This window comes from Heteronotia binoei, chromosome 8, assembly GCF_032191835.1.
Source record: "Heteronotia binoei isolate CCM8104 ecotype False Entrance Well chromosome 8, APGP_CSIRO_Hbin_v1, whole genome shotgun sequence".
Lineage (NCBI taxonomy): Eukaryota > Metazoa > Chordata > Lepidosauria > Squamata > Gekkonidae > Heteronotia > Heteronotia binoei.
In genome coordinates this window covers 98,416,444-98,437,516 of record NC_083230.1, presented here as the reverse complement: position 1 = coordinate 98,437,516, position 21,073 = coordinate 98,416,444, and positions in this window count along the sequence as shown.

The following is a 21,073-nucleotide window of genomic DNA, read 5'->3' as shown; positions in this document are numbered from 1 at the left end:
CTTGAAAGTTAAGCAATATCAGCCCTGGTTAGTATTTGGATGGGAGACCTCCAAGGAACACCAGGGGTGTGACATGGAGCCAGGCAATGGTAAACCACCTCCGAATGTCCCTTGCCTTGAAAATTCCATGGGGTTGACATAAGTCAATTGTGACTTGACAGCACTTTCCATTACCAAGGGGCACTGGCCTGACATTGCTTTTATGAAAATAATAATAATACTTTTTATTTATATCCTGCCCTCCCTGCCAAAGCAGGCTCAGGGCGGCTCACAATATATTAGTTCAATACAATACAATACAAAAATGAGAAACTACAGAACGGAATTTTTCAAAACTTTCATCAAGTCCTAGTGGAATTAGAAAAGTGTATAGGGCACATTTTAGAATGTACCCTTCTCCCTTTTCTCCCCTAGCAGATGTTCAGTCTCACTCGAAATGGAGAAAAGATTAGGTTGTGGAGAGGAAAAAAATCCTAAAGAGACACCAATTATATGGATTTCTACTCTCTCCAAACAGGTTCGGGTTTTGATAGAGGCACCTAACAAGTCAGATTTCCTGTGATTTCTCCCCCTCCCTCTCCAATATTTAGCTGAAGAAGCTGGAAGATGCAAAGAATGACAGGCAGGCAGCCATGTGAGACCACAGGAGACACATTAGATCTTCGTCCATCCGTCACTGGAGAAGAGCTTTGATAGCCTGATTGTCAGCGGCTTCAAAGGCAGTTAGTCCATCTGGCCCTCTCCCAATCTTATTGGCACCCTGTAAAAAGATGAGAAGAGCTGTCACTTTTGAGAACGAACTGAAGTCTATGTACCGGCAGCAGTTTCTCATGAGAAGAACTATATTTGCAACTGGTTAGACATGATGTAAAATTCATAATGATCTTCATACCTGGCTTTCTATGTAATTTCTCAGCTGCCCGTCCCTATGGTTTATGAGTTGGCATATGTCAACGAAAATATAATTTCCAAAGCACTGATCCTTGAAAGGGCAAATAGGGATGGGCAGGAATCTAAAAAAAGACAGTTCCATTTGGTTTGAGGTCCAGGGTGGCCCATGACTAGACCCCAAACCAAACCAGCCTGACATGAACAGAACCACTCCAGCAAGTTTGGTTCTTTGTTTCTCCCAGTCAGGGAAAAATGGTTATGGGGTTTGCCCAGGAAAGGACTTCCTTTCCCCTTTTACCTGGCCACAGATCATCTCCACCAGGAGAAAGGGGGTGGGAACTGCCTGCTTCATTTAACCCTTTAGTTTTGCTCCCCTCCTTTGAAGCTGCAGGGGACAAAACTGAAGGGTTAAATGGCTGGCAGCCATTTAAACCTAACACCTGGGTGGGACCCCACTGCTCAGCTGTTTGGTTTAAATGTCTGCTAACCATTTAATCCTTTGATTTTGCTCCCTGCCACTTGAAGGAGGGGGGGAGCAAAGCCATAGGGTTAAATATGGGGGTAAAGTGCCTACCGGGGGCATTTAATCACCTCCTTTCTGCTGACACAACTGTCTTGAGCTCCTTTGTGCAGCTCCTTTAAAGGGGATGGGTGAGGAAGGCTAAGACAACTGAGCCAGTGGAGAGAGACCAGAGCCTTGAACAGCTGAACTGAACTGGACAAAAGTCCAGTAAATGTTCAGGGAATTGCCTTCTCTAAAAATCAGTTCCCAAGCTCCGTACCAGCCCAAGTTTAGCCTGAATTTTGGCTCATGAGTCAGTTCATGCTCATCCCAACTAATAAAGTGCTCTGCCACTTGCTGTGGCTCTGAATACCGCGATGGAGAGGAAGGGCTGCAGGGTTCCCTTCTGAGCCATTTCTGCAAGCTGAGACAGTCATGGGGGGACTTGTTCCCCCCTTCCTCAATCTCCATTGTCCTGCAGTAATATGACTGAAACCATGCAAAGCCTGAGGAAGGGGCGCACACCTTGTGAAAGACCACATTTGGTTACAATCTCACTTTTGGTTGATGATGGAACCAAGGAATAGAAAATCTTCAACAATTCCAGCTTCTTCATCGTCACGCTGAAAATTGTGTAATTCCCCAGTAGTCATTACTATTCTGTTCTTGATTTTCACTCTACCTTCATCTAAATCTAATCCAACTTTCCTTATGATATATTCAGACAATAGATTGAACTTTTCTATCCCTACTTAAAAATAAAGTGCCCTTTAAAGTCAAGCTTATAGATAGCCACTGAAATCCAATGCAGTGTTTAATTCCATAGTTCAGTCTCTGTGAGCAGCCCATGTAATGCTTTTTTTTTTTTTAAATGAAAATCCACAGACATCCTGGAAGTAAAGTTATATGCACACAGTAGAATTATACAATAAGTCCCAAGGGATCAAGGGTCAATTATGGCAAGGGGCTTTTGCAAAACATGTGTTGTATAGGCAAATAAAAGCTTTCACACATGCTGAATAATGCAGTTCTAATCCACTTCAGCAATCATTTGCAAATGGATTTCACCATTTCACACAGTCAAATGAAGTTGCATAGTGCATTGAGAGTTGATTCAAAGTGCATTATTTAGTGTGTATGACAGCACCTAATTTAGAGTAAAATGGAATACAAACAACACTGGCTGCACCATCTGCAACTGACTAGGGATGGGTATGAACTGAGAAAATGGAGGTTCATGAAGGTTCATGGTTTGTGAGGTCTCATAAACCACCAGCCTCTATCAACCTTTCCGTTTAATTAACTGGTTTGATGTTTGTGATGCAGCACAGCTTGCAAAAGCCATTTAAAGGGGTCCTTTTAAATGGCTTTGCAAGCTGTGCAGCTGCCACCACCACCACAGCATGACTTGTAAGTGAATATAGAAGCCATTTAAATGCCTGGTGGTGGCAGCGTGACTTGCATAAAGCCATTTAAAGAGATCGCTTCAAATGGTTTTTGCAAGCCACACTGTCTCTGTGATATGACTCAGTGAGCGAACTCAGAAGGCATTTGAACATATGAAGCTGCCTTATACTGAATCAGACCTTTGGTCCATCAAAGTCAGTATTGTCTTTTCAGACTGGCAGTGGCTCTCCAGGGTCTCAAGCTGAGGTTTTTCACACCTATTTGCCTGGACCCTTTTTTTGGAGATGCCAGGGATTGAACCTGGGACCTTCTGCTTCCCAAGCAGATGCTCTACCACTGAGCCTACCTACTCACTGAGTTGCACACTGGCTCTAGTGTGTCTGCCAAAACAAATAATATGAACCTCACAAAGCTATCTGGGAGTTTTGTGGGAGATTCATGGGGCAGGATGGCACAAACTGAGGTTTGCGAACCACAATCTGGGCCCAGTTGATGACAAATTTCAGTTCGTAATTTGGTTCATGCCCATCCCTACAACTGATCAGTGTTCCCTCTAAGCTGAGTTAGTGTGAGCTAGCTCACAGATTTTTAGCCTCTAGTTCACATCTTTTTGTCTTAGCTCAGGAAGGATGACCCCACAGCAGTAGCTCACAGTAGCTCACAGCTTTAGCATTGGAGAAAGTCCAGAAAAGGGTAACTAGAATGATTAAAGGGCTGGAACACTTTCCCTATGAAGAAAGGTTGAAACGCTTGGGACTCTTTAGCTTGGAGAAACGTCGACTGCGGGGTGACATGATAGAGGTTTACAAGATAATGCATGGGATGGAGAAAGTAGAGAAAGAAGTACTTTTCTCCCTTTCTCACAATACAAGAACTCGTGGGCATTCAATGAAATTGCTGAGCAGACAGGTTAAAATGGATAAAAGGAAGTACTTCTTCACCCAAAGGGTGATTAACATGTGGAATTCACTGCCACAGGAGGTGGTGGCGGCCACAAGCATAGCCACCTTCAAGAGGGGTTTAGATAAAAATATGGAGCAGAGGTCCATCAGTGGCTATTAGCCACAGTGTGTGTGTGTGTATAAATTGCCACTGTGTGACACAGAGTGTTGGACTGGATGGGCCATTGGCCTGATCTAACATGGCTTCTCTTATGTTCTTATGTTTAATGCCAGGAGCTCACAAAGTAGAATTTTTGCTCGCAAGACTTTGCAGTTTAGAGGGAACATTGCAACTGCCCCCTAGGAATTGTCTATAAAGACTTTTTAAGATCATTCAATATATGTCCAATCACAACCCAAAGATAAGATCATTATTTCAGGTACTTACATCACGACCCTCAACAAAGTAATCTGGGGATAACAAATTAAACTCAGTTGCAAATCACAATAAACCAAACATCATCAACAAAATTAAAAAAAAAATGAGCAGCATCAATACTTCAAATATTTAATTGTTGGGTGCTGAACTAGAATCCTGTCTGTAGCCATTGGTAGGAAAGAAAATGGGCAAAGGTTCTTCTAGTGGAGCCAAGAGCAAGAAACATACTGCATATGAAATCTTCCAGAGTGTTTAAATGAACTTGTACCCACTCCAAGTTGCACTCTACCTATCACACTGTAACTCTTCCAGAAAAAGGTTCACACTTTCATTTTCAGAAGGCAAAAATTTGGCATGCAGTTATGTTAATGTGCTTAAACTAAGCATTCTAATGAAGCCAAATAGCATGTGGCAATGGGTGATAAAGGCATTTGGCAATGATGACCATATCCTACTCTGAATGTCCTTTTGTCATGAGCCCTGACAAGGAGGAGCTGGAAGGGTTAACAGACCTGGAAGAGTTGCCAGCCAGTTCCTCAGCTGAACAAACAGCAGCTAGCCCATCAATCACTCTCCAGGCACCAGTGTCAGCTGTTGACAAGCAATCTCCTCAGAGCTCTCCTCCTCCCATCTCAAGAGTTTGAAACAGGCTCCAGAAAGAACTTTCAGAGCGAAGACATGAGGCATGCCAATGCTTCAGATCTCTCAGCCCTGAGTTCTAGCAGAGTCACTGCCACCCAGGGAACAGGCTGATTGAGACTCCCATATAGCTCCCACCCAGGACCTGGTAACCTTGTGGAAGCAACAACTCTATTCTCTGGTTTGCATCCATGCTGCTTCCTGATCCTGACCTGCTTGATTTCCTTGGCACCCTGATCTTTTGGCTTTTGGACATTGTCTTCTGACTCCGGTTTGTGATTCTGCGTTGGTGACTTGGCTCCTGCTTGACTTCCTGGACTTTGACCTTGGACTGGCTTTGGACTCCTGCCTGCCTGCACCCTGAGAACGTGACACCTTTCCACTAGGGTTTGTTTGTTTATAATAAGATTTTTTTTAGCAAATTAAAAGTTTTTAGTCATAAAAGTTTAATCCCACTGTGCCCCCCCCCCTCAGAACCTTCTAAACAAGATGAACAGTTTCTGACCCGTGCCTGTTCAGAGATTGCACTGTACAAAGTTATGGCCATAACAACATAGTCCAGCAGCATTCTGGAAGGAAAGTTGCTTTTGTCCTTCATGTTCAGACCATCAACTTTCCATTGGTTAACTCATGTTTCAAAGGAGAAGTCAGGAAGGACTTAGATACTCCGAATGCACAAGTGTTGGCAAATGATACTTAATGACTCCAATTTGTCAAAATAATCGCTGTAATTGACTACAGCCTATCACTACGATGAGTGTGTCAACAATGCCTGCAAACACTCTATCACTTGCAATCTCAACATTTGAAGTTTTTCAGATATACCTTCCTTGTTTGCAAAGTAATAAATCAATCTGAACCTGTCACTTTCCACATCATGGTGTACAAAGTCATTTGAGGAAAGTACCATGAGAAGAGAGCACAAAAGGGAGAGGGAATCAACGTCAGGTTTTAGAGGTGCTCATAAGGTGATCCAAAACAACATGCAGAAGGACACAGAGTAGAAAGGAACAACTTTTTTTTTGCCACAGCTAGTGCAAGGGTCCATGTTTAGTAGAATTCGATTAAAAAGTTTATACTGTAAAACCAATAATTTATACCATAATGTATACAGTAAAACCAGTAATTTAGACAGTAAAACCAATAATTTATCTAAGAAAATTTGAAATCACACGGACAGATGGGTATTTAAATAGAATCAAGCAGCACTCTAAAGACCCTAAAAGTTTTCCAAACACATTGAGCTATCAGGAGAGGAGGAAGTCCATGTGCATGGGGTAGGAATTCTCCCTTACAAGGAGTCTGTTCCTTGGATGGTGAGCTGATATACTCTTGCAAAAAAGATATTCCAAGGGTCTAGGCTAGGTTCTTAGGAACCATGAGAGATGAATCTATGACAAGTATTCTTGCTATTTGCCTGCCTAGTATGAAGGTTGTGAATATGACACAGTGTTTAATTAGGTTGGAAGGTAGCAAATGTGAGAGTCAGTATTTATGGTGCACATAGGCACCAACCACATTGGGAAGTATAATTGTTCTGCAGTCCAGAAAGAAAGAAAATAGGTTGTAATAGTTCAAGAGGTTAAAGTTTAGGGGTTCTTCCATGGACAAAGCCAGATAGACAGGACAAAGTCAAATATCAATCTATGAATGATACAATGGAGCTGTTAGTGGGCTATGTAAACTCCAGTACAAAAGAGACTTAACAACTTCAAAACAACTCCTGGAAGAAAGCTGATGCTAGCTGCAGGGTATACCATTCAAATAACTAATCTCCAAGGGTAGATTCAGGTGGTTAGCCATGTTGGTTTGAAGCAGCAGAACAAAGTTTGAGCCTAGTGTCACCTTTAAGACCAACAAAGTTTTATTCATGGTGTAAACTTTCTTGGTTGGTCTTAAAGGTGCTACTGGACTCAAACTTAATCTCCAAAGGGTAACAAATGAATTTATCTAAGTAATCTAAATGGGGAGTAAAACCAGAATTCCTCTAAAGGGGAAAAACCTCCATGTAGACTCAATCAACCTTGGATTTGCAAAATAATAATAATAATAATAATAATAATAATAATAATAATAATAATAATAATAATAATAATAATAATACAAAGACCCTCACCAAAGACTCATGAGTTATGCCCAGGGCTTTTTCAGTAGAAAAAGTCCAGCAGGAACTCACTTGCATATTAGGCCACACCCTCTGATGTCTGCGTTCCTGCTCAAAAAAAGCCCTGGTTTTGCCAAAGTAGGGATTCAAACCTGGATCTCCCAGGTCAAACATCAGAATAAATATTTGTTCTTAGCCAAAAGGCCAAAAGGCTGAGCACAAAGCAGCCACCCCCAACATTGGCATAAAATACTTATTTCAAAGATAATCTGAGAAGGGGTGTTCTTTTAGTCTATAAGTAAAATACAACAGGAGTCTAGTTATACTTTAAAGATTTACAAACTGTTCTCATACACTGAGCTCTTCCTGTTTTATTTAATTCCAGAGATGTTATAACAATATAGGGAAGGTAATAATGCAATGTAAAGTAATGCCTCTGTTATTTCAAGAACTGGGAAGAATGTTGAAATAAAGCCTATCCCCAAAACATATTCTTCAAAGTGTTCTGTTGGTGGTTTTAATCTAATTGTAATTTTGCTCTTTTTGGGAATTATATTTCATTGTTATTGATGTGAACCACCTTGGGACCCAGTTTTCTAGAAACAGATATGCCCTCCACTAAGGGACCCTAGGCAATTGTCTACAGTACCAGCAGCTGGGGCACTAAGGACACGAAAAGTCATTGGTTCCAGCACCACTGCTTGGGTTGCATAACTGGCCAATGACTCCAGCTGCACACTCATCTGCCAACTGACCATTCAGCAACTTGGAGTGTGCCCACCGGACCAACAGGCCAACTGATGGCCTAGGTGCCTGTCTAGAGAGTCAGTGGTTCCAGGCACATGGCCAGCCAGCAGCTCCAGGTGCACATATAGTCACTAGCTAGGTGGCTGGCCAGTGTCTCTGGCTATACCCACTGGGCTGCTCAGGTGTACATGTGGCCACTGCCTGACAAGTAACTCTTCCGGTATATCCCTCAAAGAGCATTATGCTCTAGAGAGCAGAACCTCCTGGTGGGCCCTGACCTGAAAGATATCTGGCTGCCCTCAACCAGAGCCAGGGCCTTTTCTGCCCTGGCACCAGCTTGGTGGAACTCTCTGCCTAATGACATCCACACCCTGTGGGACCTAAAGCAGTTCTGCAGGCCCTGTAAAACAGAGATGTTCCACCACGCCTAGGATTCAGCACAGCAACTGTCATCAAGCCTGCTCCCCAACTGGTCCTTAAACACCATTTGAATAGTTCTTGAGTTGCTCACTGTTTTATTTGATTGTATAGTATTTATTCCTTTTAAAAATGTTTATTAATTTCCATAAAAAAGGAAGGGGGGATAGCATTAGGATAATAGTAAAAGATACATAGATAGGAAGAGAAAATAAAGAAATAAAGATGGTTCATTCTCCATATTGATATATCACTACGAATAACAGGACCAAAGAGTGTTTCAATAAACTCAAAATTGAGTCAAAATAACCAGTATTGTATGACTATTGTAAGTTCACACATATACTTATCTAAGGATCATATTCTCAATATAAACCATAATACACTGTAAGAATTCACATCAGCTAATTGTATAGTATTTATTGAATGTATTAGTGGAATGTTGTTCATTGCCCGGAGCCCTATGCATATGGGGGGAGGGGTCTATAAATTAAATAAATAAATACGGCATGCTCACATGAGCTGACTGGTGGCCAGTGGCATGCCTGCACCTGGCTGTTGGGGTGGAGGCACTCAGACCAACTGGAGGGGGAGGGAAAGCCAAGGCTAGCCAATTTCTAGTATCCAAAGTATGGCCCCTTCAAATCTTTTCATCTTGTTTCTTCAGTGAGTTTGCACAGCTCTCTTGCTAAACCCATTGCTACAGATAAAACACTAAGTTTATTTATTTATTCATTGAGATATTTATATGCTGCCTTTCCAATTTAAGATACTAAGGCAGCATTCTGTGTAGTGGTTTTAGTGCTGGGCTAGGATCCAAAAGACCCACATCTGAATACCTGTGCTGCCATAGAACTCATTGCATGACCTTGGGCCCGTCATGCACTCTCAGCCTAATCTACCTCACCAGGTTGTTCTCAGGATAAAGTGGAGGAGAGAAGAAGAATATAAGCTGGTTTGGATTCCCATTGGGCAGAAAGACAGGGTACCAATGAAGTGAAATATGTTAGAATAATTAGAAAAAGGCCAGTTTAGGGTAGTGCAAATGACCTTTTCATCTACTAGCAACATTCTTGTGGGAGGTTTACTTTCAATATGGGGCCTCCCTGCGGCAACGGCCCTGCTGAAATCATTCTGCTGAATTGACCCACTGCATTAAGACTGTGTCATCTGTCTTACACTAGCTGGGGGATGCATGAGAGGAGTGGATGCAATTTGATATTGCCATCTGCAGAATCTGACCTGTTTTTGAGATTGTCATATTGTTTTCTTGTATGAACTAATTTTAATTCTGCATATTTATTAATTGTTGTTTCCCGCCCTGAGCCTGTTGTGGGGAGGGTGGGTTATAAATAAAAATAATAAATAAAATATATAAATAAATATTAATATGACATACTGAACAATTCAGGATAAGATTGTTAAATTTAACCTGATCTTAAATTAATGCTAAACATTTCTAATAGTGAAGTATTTTAAAAAAACAAAAAACTGTAATATCCTCTTCTCCCTGCTCCAAAATGAAGCTTTCTGACTGGTTTATAGCTTTTGTTCCTACTAGTCTGCAAAGAGGCTAGCCCAGTCTTGGTAAGTAGGGTCAGCCCTGGTTAGTATTTGGATGGGAGACCTCCAAGGAACATCAGGGGCATGACCAGTGTTCCCTCTAAGCTGAGTTAGCGTGAGCTAGATCACAGCTTTTTAGCCTCCAGCTCACACATTTTTGTCTTAGCTCAGGAAGGATGGCCCCAGGGCACAATAATTTATGCAGCACCTCAGAACTTTGATGCCAGCAGCTCACAAAGTAGAATTTTTGCTCACAAAACTCTGCAGCTTAGAGGGAACATTGACTGTGACTTGACAGCAATTCCCACCAGGAGTCTGCAGAACACCAGTTATATTGATACAGAACTTTAATAGAAAGTTCTGCAACTTTAAACACCTTGAAGATCAGACTATGTCCCAAGTTAAAAGGTTCCTTTGCATACTCCAGAAATAGACTGCTGGTTCCAAGACTGTGGTGATTTATTGTTACCACAATATATTTTTTTCATCACATGTCTTCCAACAAGAGAGGCAAGAGCAAACTTACTAAAATAGCGGGGAGGATTTTCCTCTTTCTTGATTCAGAATTCTGGAAGCCACAAGCATATCTTTCATTTATTAGGACTCCAAAATTACTCAGACAGAGCGGACGCTGTGCTTCCAAGTCTTGAATACCACTGGTGATAAAGTCTAATCATTTAATTCCTCCATTTGTTTGCATCTCATATTATAAGAATGAATTAAATTGTATTGTCTTTACCCTTTTAGTGCATTGTGGCATCAGCCCATTAAAAAAAGTGCAGTGAATAAGTTTGGTGATAAATCGTTTAACTGTGCAGTGCTCAATTTATAATTCAAAACGCTCATTACTTTCCCCCCCTTCCGATTACTAAGCCAGCCAACTATCTTTGTTTTCATGCCTGCCTTTTGCATTACCCCATTGTTCTACTTAGAGATTATTTCTTTGAATACTGAACTGGTGAGAAAAAATAGTTATGGAATGTTCATCAGTATTAATGTTTAATCCCCCGAGGCCACTGAATGTGCGCCTCTTGATCTGATGAGACTTAATGTCTGTCCTGAACAGCAATATATAAATCCCCCTTCATGTACCTTCCCCTCAGCTCATGATTAATAACCACTTACTGGTTCATTTGAGTCCAACATTAACCCCACTGCTCATATAGTTAATGAAGAAACTGTTAGGAGACGTTTGTGTTGTTATCAGAAAATCAAACAAACCAGAATGAGTGCACCCATATAAGAGCAGCAAGTTTGCCACTTCAGGAAGAAGCTGAAATGGGGGAAGCATGGGTCCTGATTGAAATTTCTGAGTCTGAGAACATTCCCACAAGAATAAGCCAGCAATTAAGTGTAAATCACCAGATAGTGGAATAAATCCCATACTTGGTAATAGGGTTCTGAGTTGGATGTAATCAGGGCTTTTTTGGTAGAAAAAGTCCAGCAGGAACTTATTTGCATCTTAGGCCACACCCCATGATGTCACCACTGTTTCACCCACTGTTGATGATATCACCCACTGTTTTTATAGAAGAAGCCCAGCAGTTCATTTGCATATTAGGCCACACCCTCTGATGCCTTGCCAGCCAGAACTGCGTTCCTGTGCGTTCCTGCTCAAAAAAAGTCCTGGATGTAATTACTCGGACGAAAGATGCTGTAATGTAGATCAAAGCAGTAGTCTCACTGAAGTCAAGAACCTGGTATATCGTGGTATTCAGCTAGCCAAAGATGTTTATTTTTTTCTGCCCTTCATCCAAGGAGCTTGAGCCAGCATACATAATCCTCTGTGAGGATTATGTATGCTGGCTCAAGCTCCTTGGACGAAGGGCAGAAAAAAATAAACATCTTTGGCTAGCTGAATACCACGATTTTATCCTCACCACAGCCTTGTGAGGTAGGTTAATATGACAGAAGGACTGGCCCATAGATCCTGGCTCCTAGATCTTTGTCTAACCACTATGCTATGCCAATTGGCATGGAAAGAAAGTGTGTTGAATTTTAATTATGCTGAACTTTAAAGCAGGCACTTAGTACAAGACTTTATGTCAAAGGGCACTGTGAAATCAGAAAAAGTAAATGGAGAAGGACAAAACTGATCCTTGGGGAAGCATAGCTTTTCTTCCAGAGAAAAGTTCAGCAAGGCTTTAGGTCTCTGAGTAGGGATGGACACAAACCAGTTCATGAATTATTTGTGATGGATTTTGGCTGGTTCATGCTTTGCAAAATTAATTTTATGGCAAGTCAACCAGCACAAACTTTCCATGCACTTTTAAGTTGTTTGTGGAGGTTCATGTTGGTTCTTGAGCTGAGACATTTCCAGACAGTGGATGCATTCAAACTACATTAAATAATGTGTTTTGCAACTGGATTTTTGCTTTTCTTACACAGTAAAAATCTAATTGCAAAACACATTATTTAGTGTGAATGCACACAGTATCTCTGCTCTATCAAAATGTTTACAGAACTTCAAATTAACAACTCAGGGAATATGTAGACGAGCATCCAGGGAAGTTCCCTGGCAAGTTTGATGTCTCTAGCTTGCACAGGATGCATTCTATACACTCCTGAACCTCAGTCATATTGACGGGCACAGGTTCAGAAGGTTTCAGTAGTGTACATAATGGATCCAGTGAAAGCTAAAGACACCAAACTTGCAGCAGACTTCCCCTGGATGATCCTCTACATCTGTCACTTTCCTGAGATGAATTTTAGGAAAGGAACCAGTGAGGTGGCATTCCAAGATTTCATAGTTTGGCCCTTTAAACAGAAACAGCAGCAGCATGGCACCTTGAGAGTGGCACTCTAGACCTCTTCAACTTCTGGGAGTCAGGATCAATGTTCAGTCCAGAGATTGTTGCCTATGTCCCACTACATTCAATGCTGAAGTGATCACAACAGCTGGATGGATCCTCCAGTTAATCCAGCATACACAGTAAAAGCAGAAGTATCCTCAAGTGTTAGGTTGTAAGGAATGAGGAAAAGTTAATCAGAATAATAGAATCACAGAGTTGGAAGTGGCCCTACAGGCCATCCTGTCCAACCCCCTGATCAATGCAGGATCAGCCTACATCATCCCTGACAAGTGGTTGCCCAGCTGCTGCTTAAAGACTGCCATTCACATTATCAAAACTAGGATTTGGCTTTCATCAAGGGCTTTGCATTTCCTCATAATCTCCACATGCTCCCTTTCACGCCCACATAGTTAAACATGCCAGAAAAGTTGGAAGTTAGGAAGGAGGTGTTAGGAACGGAATACCAGGATTTGTGGTATACAGAAAAATGCAGAATGTGATCAGCAGACACAGATGTTATGAGACCCTAATGGGATTACTAGAGGTCTTTTATGATGCAGTTTTGGCAACAGAGTGCACGTGTTACAGAGAACAGTGGACATGATGTATGAGAGCATTGGGAATGCATGGGCTATGCAATTCAAATGAATAGTTATTAACACATCCATCTGATAGCACAGAAATATGTAGACCACCATATGTACCATACATGTAACATGCTTTTGGAGGAGGAACAGGAAAGAGATTCAATTAGGTGTGTCTTAATTAGAGGTCATTTTGTAGAAAAATAGGTGGTGGAGCTCATTAGCATAACTCATTAGCATATCCCCCCGATATCCCCCCAAAAGCAACCCGATGCAAAAAAGGAGATCCCCAGGCGAGCAAGGCCTGCTTGGGCTGGCTAGAGATCCAGCCAGCCCAAGCAGGCCTTGCTCATCTGGGGTTCTCCTGCCCACCACCCCCCCAGTCAAAAGGCCAGAAGCCACCTGCCACCCAAAATCACATAAGAAGTGGAGAAAGTGTGGTGCAGGCTTCTCCAGGGGTTAACAAGGGCTGCTGGGGGCGTGGCAAAGCCCCTAGTGGCTGGCTAGCTGCTCGCTTTCCTAATCCAGGGATTGCTATGCATTTGCACCTAATATTCAATGGACAAGGTAGGTGGGGAGGAAGAGGGGAACCGTCAGAAAAGTTCAGGAGCTGTGCTCCTGTGGACTCCTGCTGAATATGAGGCCTGGTCTTAATACGATGTTGGTATGTTATTTTAGGATAAAATCAACCCCACAGTTGGCTGCACATGAAAGGTAACATCCCATACATAATTGTATCTGGAAGGCAGCAATGTAAGGGAGCACATTTCAATGCTTCAAGCAGGGTGTCATGGTCCTTTCCCCTATTATTGACAGTGTTTTAGGATATAAGTGCTTAAGTCCTATCTGGTTGCTGTGAGGTCCCTTTCCTAAAATTCATATCAGGAAAGTAATAAATGCAATTTTGATATTGCTTTTTTTATATACTATGCAATCAGACCTAAAATTTACCCCCTCAGCTCAGCTCAGCAGTGTGCTTTGACAGTATTGAGATAATGGCTCAAAGATACCATTTTGACAATGTGATTTTATACACTATGCAATCAGACCTAAAGTTTGCCCAGCTCAGCAGTCTGCTTTAACAGTGCCAAGATCTAGATCAGGGTTGTCAAACATGCGGCCCAGGGAGGCCCCTGGAGGGCTTCTATCAGGCTTGTGAGCATGTCTGTTTCCTTCTCCCTCTTTCTTGCTTCTTTTAGTTATCAGAGACCGATTTCACACTCAGCTTACTCCGCTGTCACGTTCCTCTTCTCCGCGCAGCGTCCTTCGAATTTCCCACTATCTGCTCTGGAGCTGCAACAAACATCATGGTTTTCGCGTGGCAAACAGAAACCGCTAAAAACCAGTTTCCCTTTGCTGCAGCTTCAGAGCAGATAGTGGGAAATCCGAAGGACACTGCGCGGAGAAGAGGAACATGACAGCGGGGTAAGCTGAGTGCGAAATCGGTCAGAGACTGTTAAATAAAACATTGAAAGGGTGCTAATCTTTTAAGCATGTTTTATTCAATTTTGTTTTAAAAAATCTTTAATTATGTTTGTCTATGTCCTTTATAAAGTTTATGTCTCTGCTACCTGGCATTACATTTTATGACACACATGGCCCAGCCCAACGAGGTCTCATTTATGTCAGATCCGTCCCTAATAACAAATGAGTTTGACACCCTTGACCTAGAAGTTTCATTAAGTTGTTACAAGGTAGGGAGTTGTTACATGGAACACTGTTTCCACATGTGCATCACCATCCCAGATCAGACTGCATGTGTTTCTCATGAACACCACTAAGGGAGTCAGGAGTACCCCGTTTCCATATTTCAGCCTATTTGTGATTGTTTCTGAGAAACACCTATATTTTTGACCATCTGACAACACCGTTGGCTGTTTTACACTGAATAACTACAGTTCTAAACAGTACTTTAGAGAGCCAGTTTGGTATAGTGGTTAAAAGCAGCAGACTCTGGAGAACCAGGTTTGATTCTTCAGTCCTCCACATGCAGTTGCTGGGTGACCTTGGGTCAATCACCGTTCTCTCAGAGCTTTCTCAGCCCCACCTACCTCATAGAATGTCTACTGTGGGGAGAAGAAGGGAAGGAGATTGTAAGCCACTTTGAGACTCTGACTGAAGGGCCGGGTATAAATCCAAAACCTTCTTCTTACCTTCTAAATATTTGAATGTGTCTCTGTGCTAACTATGTTTGCCAAAAATACAAATCCCTGTTTGGACAGTGTTGATAGCATTGCTATAATTATTAAATAGCATAAAAACCTTAAGTACTCTGAAAACAGTCTACTTCTTTAAGAAAGGGACTGTAAAACATATTGGAAATGGTTTGCGAAGAGCTACAGAAGAATCTCTCTAAACTGGTTGAGTGCAAAACAATGCAGTAAATAGCTAACAACTTTCATGCAGGAGACACACTTGGGGTTTGTTCTTGTATTTAATTTTTAATTACAATGTTTTAATTATCACCATAAGCTGCTTTGAGTAAGGTTGTGCACTGGGTGAGCCTGAGACTGAAAAAGATCTTGAGGTTGCAGTGAATAGCTTGATGAAAATGTCAACTGTGATCACACACACTAAATAATGCACTTTCAATCCACTTTCAATGCACTTTCCAACTGGATTTTACCATATGAACTGGCAAAATCCAGATGGAAATTGCTTTGAAAATGAATTGAAAGTGCATTATTTAGTGTGTGTGATCACAGCCATTGATGAAAAAGGCAAACACTGTGCTGGAGATTTAGGGTTGCCAAGTCCAATTAAAGAAAAATCTGGGGACTTTGGGGGTGGAGCCAGGAGACTTTGGGGGTGGAGCCAGGAGACACTGGGGTGGAGCCAGGAACAAGGATGTGACAAGCATAATTGAACTCCAAGGGAGTTCTGGCCGTCACATATAAAGGGACAGCACACCTTTTTAAATGCCTTTCTTCCATAGGAAATAATTAAGGATAGGAGCACCATCTTTTGGGGCTCATAGAATTGGACCCTCTGGCCCAATCATTTTGAAACTTGGGGGGTATTTTGGGAAGAGGCACTAGATGCTATACTAAAAATCTGGTGCCTCTACCTCAAAAAATAGCCCCCCCCAGAGCTCCCAATACTCATGGATCAATTCCCTATTATTTCCTATGGGAATTGTTCTCCATAGGGAATAATAGAGTGCCTAGTAGACATTTCCCTCCCCCCCATGCTTTCTAAGGGGGGGAGGGCCTCCATACCAGGGAATCCCCCCTCCCTGCCCCCTCCCTGCCCCCTCCCTCTCTCTCACACACACAAACACTTACTGTACTTGGTCTTCTTCCAGCAGAATGTGCTTGCTGTGAAAATGAAAGTAAGGCTGCACAGGAAAAGAAAGGGAGGGGCCGTTCTCCATGGAAACTGTTACTTTCCCATGAAGCCCTTCCTGTTTCCTTAAAGGGAGACATTTTAAAACTGATCAGAAGCTCTACAACATGATGCCTAAAGGTATGTTCTCTCCCCCCCCCCCCCGCCCCCAGATTTTTTGAGAGTAGGGGAGGAGGATACAATTTCGGGGGTCTCCCGCCAGGGCGGGGGGTGGTGGTTGGGAAGCCTATGGAGATTACTAAAAAAGGGTTTGAGAATAATACAGCCAACATTGCAGTTCCCTTATATATGTCTGCGGTGAATCCTCCTTTTGGATATTGTATAGCATTCTGGTTGCCACATCTCAAAAGGGATATAGTAGAGCTGGAAAATATGTGCAGGAGGGGATGCCAATGGGATTAAGGGCTCAGAGCATGATTCCTAGGTGGAAAGAAAAAACGATGACTAAAGAATGACATAACAGAGATTAATAAAATTATACATGGAGTGGAGAAAGTAGAGAGCATTTTCTCCCTTTTTTCATAATACTAGAACTGGCTATTCAATTGTTTCTGGACAGTCAAAAGGAAATATTTCTTTATTCACCAAGTAATTAAACTGTAGAATTAACTGCCATGAATGCCATGAACACAGGTGGCTTTAAAGGAAGTTAGATATATGGAGGAAGGGTCCATCAATGCCTACTTGCCATGGTGACTAAAGAGAACTTCCACATAGGGAGGAAGCAAACTTCTGAATATCAGTACTGGGAGGCCACAAAAAGGGAAGTCCTCAGCCTCTTTGTCTTGTTTGTTGGCCCTCTTGGTCAGTTTATTGGCCACTGTGTGGAGAAGGATGTTGGACTGGATTACTGGTCTGATACAACAGGACTCTTCTTATATCCCTATGTCCTCAACAACAAAAACATCCCTTGCCTCCTTCTAAGAAAAAATAAAATACAAGTATTATTCATTAGATACAAATGATGTGACATGGATGAATTATAAATAGCAAATCAGTACATTGAAAGACAATGGTGCAATTATTAGTTTCCATTAATGCAGAGACCTGTCAGCCGTGCCTCATTAATGGGACTTAAGTGCAAAGAGTCTGTTACTTTTCAGCTTATTTTTTCTGCCCCTCCTTGTACTGCTGAACTTCGAAAATATAAACTGCTTTGAGAGATTCTGAAACAAAAAAAACTCTCAACAGAGGTTAAGTGCCAATTAAAAATAATAGGAATAGCTAAGGAGTTACTTGCGAGAAAACAAAAATCTCAACACTTTTTCAGTCAGAACAATGATTGATTTCATGAGCAAGGGAAGCAGTGCGTTTGTGTGTGTTTAGTGCCATCAAATAGCTTCCAATTTATGGTGACCCTACAAAATAATGCTCTCCAAAATGTACTAACAGCCTTACTCAGATCTTGCCAGCTGAGGGCCAGTGGCTTCCTTTATTTAGTCAATTCATCTCATGTTGGGTCTTCCTCTTTCCCTCCCGCCTTCAACTTTTCCTAGCACTATTGTCTTTTCCAGTTTGTCTGGTCTCATAAGGTGACCAAAGTATGATAGCCTCAGTGCAGTCATTTGAGTTTCTAGGGAGAATTCAGGTAAGCAATATAGTAAGTTTAAGCTCACTTGGCTTTGTCTTAGCTTATTAAAAAAAAAAAAGATCCCAAAACTTTGTTGTAAAGTTATGAGGTGTGACCAGAAGTGTGGTTCTTGTTTTCTTTTTCTTTTCCCAGGTGGATATTTGGCAAGTTTTGTATAAAACTTTTGGCAAGTTTTATACAGATTGTGACCTCCAAGGGTGTTGCATTCCAGGGGCCTCAGAAGGCATAGCTGCAGTCTGTGATGTTATGACTTACTGAATCCCAAGCTCTTTCTCTCAAGGGTAGGTCCTCACCAAAGGCAAAATCAACTTCAGTTTCTTATGTCAACAGAATTAAAAGTTTCCTCCTCAAAAAGTCTTTGGCATTTTGTGTCACCCCATGTTGCCTTACACTGGGATTCCTGCTAGAATGCCACTTCCTTACTCTTTTGAGGGACACTCTTTAGGTCCTTCTAATCCAGGGGTGTCAAACTCTAATGTTATGAGGGCCAGATTTGACATAAATGAGACCATGTCGGGCCAGGCCATGTGTGTCATAAAATGTAAAGCCAGGTAGCACAGATATAAACTTTATAAAGGACACAGACAAATACAATTAAATATTTTTTTAAAAAAAACTTAAAATAAAACATGCTTAAAACATTAACACGCTAGCAATACTTTGTTTAACAGTCTCTGCTGACACCTCTTGCTCTGTTGTACTGTATCAAAAACTGGTGCTTTACAGGAAGTAACAAAGGGAAGCCCCAGGATTCCTAGAGATACCTCAGAAATTAGCCATAGCAATAATTAGAAATTATATAATAAAACCATAGAGTTTCCAGCAATTCCTAGAACCACCTTTATTATTTCCTGTAAAGAACCTCTGATACACAATTCTACATTTTTTTCCCCTTCAAGTTTTTCCTGTTGCCACTCAGTGCAGTGGGTGAAAGGATCTGGAGGCAGATGATCCCTTGTCCCTTCTGGAGCCTAGAAACTTACCTGGACAATTCTTTCCCCTGCTGTCAATCCTCCACACTTAATGATTTGAGGGATGGTAGAAGGATATGAGGACAAATTAGCTGTGACATCTAATCGCCGGAGTTGATTTGGCTGATCTGGCCAGCTAGGCAGTCATCTCCTTCTAACCTACTGGTCTCTGTGTATCCTTCCAAAGTTGCATGCGCAGTGGAAGAGGACAAACATCCCAGATCATAAGAGGAATTGGGGAGGGAGGGGGCATCAATGGAGAGGGTATATAGGAACTTCCCCCAGTCTTTGTGGTAAAGACTACAGAGATTGTGGGCTGGGATTCCTAGAACATCATGGAAATGCTGATTCCCCCCTCTCTCATAGAGAAGTATTAAAATTTCTTCAGTGAATCAGACCAAAGGCCCATTGGATCTGAATGTGGCAGTTCTGTTCAGTCATCATGGCCACTAGCTAGATTGACCCATTCCACATGAATTTCCTTTGGGTTTGTAGCCATCGCTGTCTTCTGTTTAATAAATTACATACATTAATTAGTCACTGAGAGAAGAAATTCTGCCTTTTGTTCATCCTCAAACTATTGTGAATCAATTTCACAGGAAGGACGGTCTCATCCTAATTTTTTTTGTGTGAGTGAAATTGCTTTCTCTCTGTCTCCACAGTGTTCATAATGTCGAAACCATTCATGCCCTTCTTAGTCATCTGCCTTGTTTGTTTATTAATCCATTTGTCACATTAAATTGTCATGGCTAATAGCGCTTGATAGACCTCTCCATGAATTTTCCTGAGCTTTTTAAGGGTGAAAACAGACATATTATTTAAATGGTAGTCACAGTGGGTTCTTCAGCCTCCAGCATGAGACCATCTTTGTCATTTGCATGAGAGGTGTACACACCAACAAGGGAAATGCTAGTTCAGCCTTCAAGTTTGTCCCCCTTACCCCACACTCCAGGCAGGCGTTCTTCACTTAATTTTTTAAAAAGTTGTACAACAATATTGGTGAAAGGTGGGTCAGTGACATCATAAGTAATTGCCAATCAGTGTCCTCTATAGCCTATAGAATTTCTGACTCACAGTAACTTTGCTGCAGCCTTTAGAACTTGTCAGTCATGTCTGAGATAGAAATGGTTCTATTTGTACAGGATGGGCCCAGGGCACTTCCAGATCTGTCCTACTTCTTTAGAAACGTAATGTCTATAAGCTAAATCCACCTGGGCTATTGGTTGCCACCACAACTGGTTGCAGTAAATTCCAAAACTTCCACACCTTAATTGCCAGCTCTGGGTTGGGAAATACCTGGATATTTTGGGAATGGAGCCTGAGGAGGGTGTGTTTGGAAAGGGGAGGGATTCCAATGGGTATAATGTCACAGAATCCACCTTCCAAAGTGGCCATTTTCTCCAGGTGAACTAGGACCACCAAGTCCTATTCAAGAAATACCTGGGGACTTTGAGGGTGAAGTCAGGAGCAAAATTGTGACAAGCATAATTGACCTCCAAAGGGGCCATCATATTTAAAGGGACCACACATCTTTTAAATGCCTTCCCTTCATTGGAAATAATGAAGGATATGGGCACTTTCTTTTGGGGCTCATTGTCACGACCCAGACCTGCAGGCAGCGACGGGCAGCTTCTGTTGCCCTGGCAATCGGCCAGGACGCGGGCTGCCGTCTGTAGTGCTTGCAAAGGAAGCCCAGCGTTATCTTAACAGTCCTAATTGGTCTTCACCATAAATCAGTCCAGCCGAAGGGAGTAGCAAAGCACGGTGTCAGGAATGCAAAGGGTCAATAACCGGGGAAAGCAAGCCGAATATATCCAAAGTACTTAGCCAAGTCGCAGAGTCAAAGCAGGGTCCGGTGTCCAGTCCAAAAGTCAAGCCGGGTCGGGAACAGACAGGTTTGCTCAGCAGGCAAGAGGGTGCAGGGCGCGGTCACGTCCGAGGGTGATCATTTGTTGCCAGCACAGTTTGTACTGAGGCCAGGATTCCAGATATACTGTGCTGGCTAATTAGCTTGTTAGTATTCTGGGCTCAGATCCCTCCTAGCATGCCTGCGTGCCTCTCTACGCCTGTTCCTGAACTCCAGCCGTCTCCTCTCGCGTAGCCGGTCTCCAGGTGGTGGTGATTCAGGAGGGGATGAGCTAGTGCTTGGTGTGGCCTGATCGGTTCCAGGTGGCCCCTGCTGCTGGCTTGCTCCTTCGGG